This window comes from Tiliqua scincoides, chromosome 1 (assembly GCF_035046505.1).
Source record: "Tiliqua scincoides isolate rTilSci1 chromosome 1, rTilSci1.hap2, whole genome shotgun sequence".
NCBI classification, from domain to species: domain Eukaryota; kingdom Metazoa; phylum Chordata; class Lepidosauria; order Squamata; family Scincidae; genus Tiliqua; species Tiliqua scincoides.
The window spans coordinates 134,971,741-134,977,740 of record NC_089821.1 but is presented as its reverse complement, the minus strand read 5'-3'; positions in this window follow the sequence as shown (position 1 = coordinate 134,977,740).

The following is a 6,000-nucleotide window of genomic DNA, read 5'->3' as shown; positions in this document are numbered from 1 at the left end:
GAACTCGAACTCACGCGCGGAACGTTAGAGAGACCGCCAGAACCCCCGCGGACCACGGGCAGCGACTGCGCCTGCGCGCGCACCAGCAGGTCACGTGCCTGGGAGAGCGCATCAGAGGCACGTCCCCGAGTAGAATCGCTCGAAGGAGCGCGTGCGCGTGACAGCGCTCTCAGTCGACTGGTGGTTGGCAACCTTCAGTCTCGAAAGACTGCGGTATGAGCCTACGGCACCTGGTATTCCCAGGTGGTCTCCCATCCAAGGGATGACCAGGCCTGACCCTGCTTAGCTTCCGAGATCGGGCGTCTGCAGGCTGACAGTCGATTGACAACTCCTGCATTTGATGACCAGGTTCCCATCCTTTCAATGCCGTTTTTTGGTCTCCCAGAGGCGGCAGTGCGAGGCGCCCGCAAGAAAGAGAGAAGTCAAGATGGAGAAGTCAAGGACTGGAGGTGTCGCCGAGGTTCCTCCCCCCACCCCAAAGCAGTCATCTGTATCCAGGGACGCTCGCCTCTCACTTCTTCTGTTCCAACATGTTTCTGATATTATGATGAGAACCATTTACATCCTGCCTTTCCCCAGTTATAATTCAGTGTTTCTCAAACTGTGGGTTGGTCACGAGCAAATTTCAGATGGGTCCCCATTCATTTCACTATTTTATTGTGACTTGCTGCTCCCATGGTATGCGACTGCATCTGGGGAAATGTTGCAGACCTGTTCTTTTAACAAGCTACTATGTATATTCTTTTAACAGTGATAGTCAATGTCCCATTACTCCTGGGTAAGTGTGGGTAGGATTGCAGCCTCCCCCATTCATTGTTGGCAACCTTCAGTCTCGAAAGACTATGGTATCGCGCTCTGAATGGTGGCTCTGGAACAGCGTCTAGTGTGGCTGAAAAGGCTAGAGTGACAATCCCTTCCACACCGGGAGCAAGTGCAGTCTGTCCCTGGTCTGTCTCCCTGGCTATGGGCCTTCCTTCTTTGCCTCTTTGCCTCAGACTGTTGGCCAAGTGTCTCTTCAAACTGGGAAAGGCCATGCTGCACAGACTGCCTCCAAGCAGGCCACTCAGAGGCCCAGGGTTTCCCACCTGTTGAGGTCCACTCCTAAGGCCTCCTCAGATCCTAAGGCCACTTCAGATCCCTCTTGCAGATGTCCTTGTATCACAGCTGTGGTCTACCTGTAGGGCGCTTTCCTTGCACGAGTTCTCCATAGAGGAGATCCTTTGGGATCCGGCCGTCATCCATTCTCACAACATGACCGAGCCAACGCAGGCGTTTCTGTTTCAGCAGTGCATACATGCTAGGGATTCCAGCTCGTTCCAGGACTGTTGTTTGGAACTTTGTCCTGCCAGGTGATGCCGAGGATGCATCGGAGGCAGCGCATGTGGAAAGTGTTCAGTTTCCTCTCCTGTTGTGAGCAAAGAGTCCATGACTCGCTGCAGTACAGAAGTGTACTTAGAACGAAAGCTCTGTAGACCTGTGACAGTGGGGACAGCCACTGAAGTCTGACTGCAAGCCTATACACTTAGCTGACAGTGAGTCCTATTGAACTCAATGAGATTTGTTTCTGAGTAGCCATGCCTAGGACTGTTGTAAACCAAATCCAACCTACTTAGAGGAATCAACAGGGGTCACATAGGCTACTGACACATCATCCCTCTGACACAGTGGAAATGCAGGGGCGGGGGAGTACATACAACTTGAGCACCAATGTATAATTCTGGCCATCAGGACCTCTGAGAGGAATTTTATCAGGGGGTACAAAGTTTCTTTTGGACCCCTTCCCAAAGGGGGAGAGGCAAAAACAGAGCAAGGGGAGAGTGGTGGCAGGATGGGTAGAATGGGAGTGGAGAGGGGGCAAAACTGTGAGGAAAGTCTTTGGAGCCTAGGTCTACTGGCTTTACCCACCCACTCAGTGTCGGCAGCTAGATATAGTAATACAGAAAACCAAGCACGCTATTAAGTTTCTCTCTAAAATCACAGAGATATAGGAAATCATTGCAGGAAATTAGCATCATTGTATTTAGGCTCACACTAGATGGACAGAATGGATAGAGAGATGCTCTTTACACTCTCACATAACACCAGAACCAGGGGACATCCACTAAAATTGAGTGTTGGGAGAGTTAGGACAGACAAAAGAAAATATTTTTTTACTCAGCATGTGGTCGGTCTGTGGAACTCCTTACCACAGGATGTGGTGATAGCATCTGGCCTAGATGCCTTTAAAAGGAGATTGGACAAGTTTCTGGAGGAAAAATCCATTATGGGTTACAAGCCATGATGTGTATGTGCAACCTCCTGATTTTAGAAATGGGCTATGTCAGAATGCCAGATGCAAGGGAGGGCACCAGGGTGAGGTCTCTTGTTATCTGGTGTGCTCCCTGGGGCATTTGGTGGGCCACTGTGAGATACAGGAAGCTGGACTAGATGGGCCATGGCCTGATCCAGTGGGGCTGTTCTTATTTTCTTATGACAGTGTACTGTGTGCACCAAAATTTACTTCTGCAGCAGCTGTAGTCCTGCAGCTGTGTCCCTGAGTTTCATGGTTAGCAAGATCCACTCCTTCATGGTTAGCAGATCCACAGGCCAAAGAGCTATTGTAGCAGGCTTGTTTCCTCCTGACACTGTGTTAAGGACTGTCATTGTAGCCATTCGTTGGCCCAGTACATATGGCTTGCAGCAGCATCTGCTGCTGCACGCCTGCAATAGCACCTTCCAGCATCCCACTCAGGCAGTGAGTCTGGGTGAGATTGGAAAATGCAAGATCCCAGGAAATTGCTGGGCCCCCTCCTTTGGCTCCTAGACCCATGTACAAATTGCCCCCTTTACCATGGGCCTGCTAGCCACAGTCACTGCACAGATATTTATATGCACATGTGCTAGAGACCAGCTGTATCTACCACTGGAGTCAACTTCTATGGATCCTAAGGAAGTTCTGGACCAAGAATAACAACTTTAGCAACACAAACGCATTTTTCAAAAGGCAAAACTCTGGACAGTGATGTGCCAGACTAAGCAGGCCACAGAAAAATGAGACTGTTAGGGTACAATCCAGAGCACCCCTTCGGGTGGCACAAGTGCCATAAAACACTTCTGCACCACTCTTGGGGTAGATAGGCTGGCGTGCAGATGTGTGCCAGCCTCCCCACACCAACATGAGCCCCGGTAGGATTGCGTGGGCTGATGCGCAGTTTGGGGGTCAAGGGGAGGGAGGTATTTCAGGGTAGTGGGTGTTCCAGGGGACGGGTGGGGAGCCGGAGGCAGGGCCACAATCTGGCACTTACGCTGGATCCTAGCCCCGTTCCTGGGCAGCCTGGAGCAGCTCTGGGCTGCTCAGATTTGCGCCACAGATTTCAGCGGGCCCTGATCCAAGCAGAGAGCCTCTGTTGTGGCTCTCCCCGGGGTGAGGGGAAAAGTTTCCCCTCACCTCCGACAGCCTGAAACTTGTGCTGGATTGCAGGCAGGCCTGTCCCAGCACTGAGGCCCACGCGCAGGCTCGCAGCGGCTCTGCTTCTGACTGGACAGCTGCCCCGTTCAGCAGGTTCACCCTCAGGGTTGGCCTGGGCTTGCGTCGCACGAGCATTGAGCGCCAGAGGCTCGGCACAGGCCAGATGAACAGCACTTCTCAGGGACGCTTCCTCAGGGCGGGCGGCGTGCTGGTGGGGGCCCCTCCCTAGCCGCAGCGCTTAGGGTTGCAGCCCGAGCGCTGCGAACCTGCTGCGTTCCTGAGACTGCCGCGCTCTGGGGCGCTGTCGGGCCCAGTGTGCGGCGGCGGCAGTTCCTGTTTCTCTTCGCTCCGTCTGTGCGCAGAGGCCGCCGCCATGTTGTGCTTTTGACGGGCGACTTTGCCGCCGCCTCCTCAGCAGCAGCAGCAGAGGGGGAAGGAGCTGGGCGGCCGCGTCGCTGCGTGCAGAAGGCAGGTGCCGACAGGAGCGCAACAGGTAGGTGCAGCCGCGGCTTCTGGAGGTCCCTCCGCTGTGGGGAGAGCCTGGCTGACCGGGGCCAGGCCGGGGGTGGCGCCCTTGAACCCCCCCCCCCCCGGTGGAGGAGGCCGCAGCGCGGCTTGCGAGCAGCCCGCGGGGAGAGCGGCAGCACTGCCTGCACACGCCCGTGCGTGCTTGCTCAGAAGCAGGGCAGGTGCCCGGGGACCCGCGCCCCTCTCCAGGCGACGCAGAGCCGAGGCGCTGCGGCTCGTCGGGTGGAGCGTGTGAGGGCGTTTGAGGAAGGGGCGCCTGCTTCGCTTTCCGGGTTGTTTTGCGGGCTCTCAGAAGGGCGGAAACCGCTGGGAGTATCGCTGGGGTTTCGGGAGCCGGGCCGGGGCGGGGCGGGACTGAAGGGCCCCCTCCCGTGCGGAGGCGCCGGGTGCGACTGGCCGTCGCCATTAAGCGGCAGCCGCTGTGCTCGGGCTCCGCCGGGAGCATCTGTCAGGCCCGGAACCCAAACGCCCCTCGTGTCGGGCGCTTCCCGAAATGAGAGTCGGTGAGCTGCCTGGAGACGCAGCAACGAGACGTTGGTGGCTCTTCCGAATCTGACTTCCAGGCACCTTACAAGCCGAAGCCGAAGCTGGTGCCACTGCTTGACAGCCGGCCCGCAGGAGCAGTAGTAGTAGTAGTAGTGGTAGTAACTTTAGTGGTAGTGGTAGCTCCTGCCGGCCTGCAGGAGCAGAAGTAGTAGTAGTAGTAACTTTAATGGTAGTGGTAGCTCCCGCTGGCCCGCAGGAGCAGAAGTAAATGTATACAACAATTCCAACAATCACACTCTATGCAGTTGCCCACACATTCTATACAACATGCATCATAGTATAATGATTATAAAGTTTTTTTTTTAAAAATTGTGGGAATCTATTATTGGGTTTAGAAATGCAGTGTGGAAGAAGGTCTGTCTTTTTCCAGCTTGCATGAGGACAAACATCATTTTTACTTGTTCAAAATTCTCTTGATTTGTTGGGCGCTGTGCTCGTTGAATATATGATTTCAGTTTTTAATGCGGTCAGAAACATGTCCGATTTCTTTATGAAATTCTTCTGGCATTTTGATTCTGCTGTATCAAGTGTAGACAAGTAGGAGAATTGCTGATCCTGAAACATCTCCATAGGTTTCTATGACAACTGCGGTTCTTTCCCCCCCCCCCCCGGAGGATAGTATCACTGTCTGAAATTAGAAATGTGATGGATGAATAAGACGAAGTTTGTATTTGTTGAACACCTTTTAAATTGTAACAGGAAGAATTACGGTATCATCATCCTGTTTTATTTACAAACAGTTGAGAAGCTTTCAGTTTGATTGTAAAATGGAGCCATCTCCAGACTTTCTGCATGGGAATATCTTTGTAAATTAAAAGTGATAGCCTTGTAAAGGGATAAAGCCTTGTAAAGGGATTTGTAAAGGGATAGCCTGACTTGGGCTTAGTGGCCCAAAGAACAATACAATACAAGTTTCTCTTACCTGTATAGCCAGTTCAAGTGATTGTGCCTATTGTGAGCAAAAGAGGGCACCCCAAAATAAGGTAGAAGCCTCCCCTGCGTCATGCCTCCCCGTCACACCTCCTCCCTGCCTTCTCTCCGCCCCCCGCCAACCTCCCGCTCCCCAGAATGCCTCCTCCCCGCCCGCGTCACAGCCCCCTCCTACAGGGCTTGGCGGTCTACTCCATAAATGAGTGTCCTGATGGCACTGCAGCGATTGCGGCGCCACAGGCACCCAGGCAAATTTAAACATACCTGGGGGGACTGTGCAGCTTCCTAGAGACTCGCAGCCCCCTCTGTGAGCCTCCCCTCCGGTGCAGTGGGCTCTGATCTGCAGTTGGAGCCCACTTCCAGTTTCGGAAGTTCAGCATCCCACAGCTCCGACTGCAAGTACTTACCCCGGGTTTTCAGACTCCCAGAGAGTTTGAGGACCACTTATTTTGAGAAATCCATATTGACTTTTAGCAATCAGTGCATTGATATCCAGTTGTGTACAGACTGGCTGTTTTGTAATTTGTTCTAATACCTTTCCTGGTACT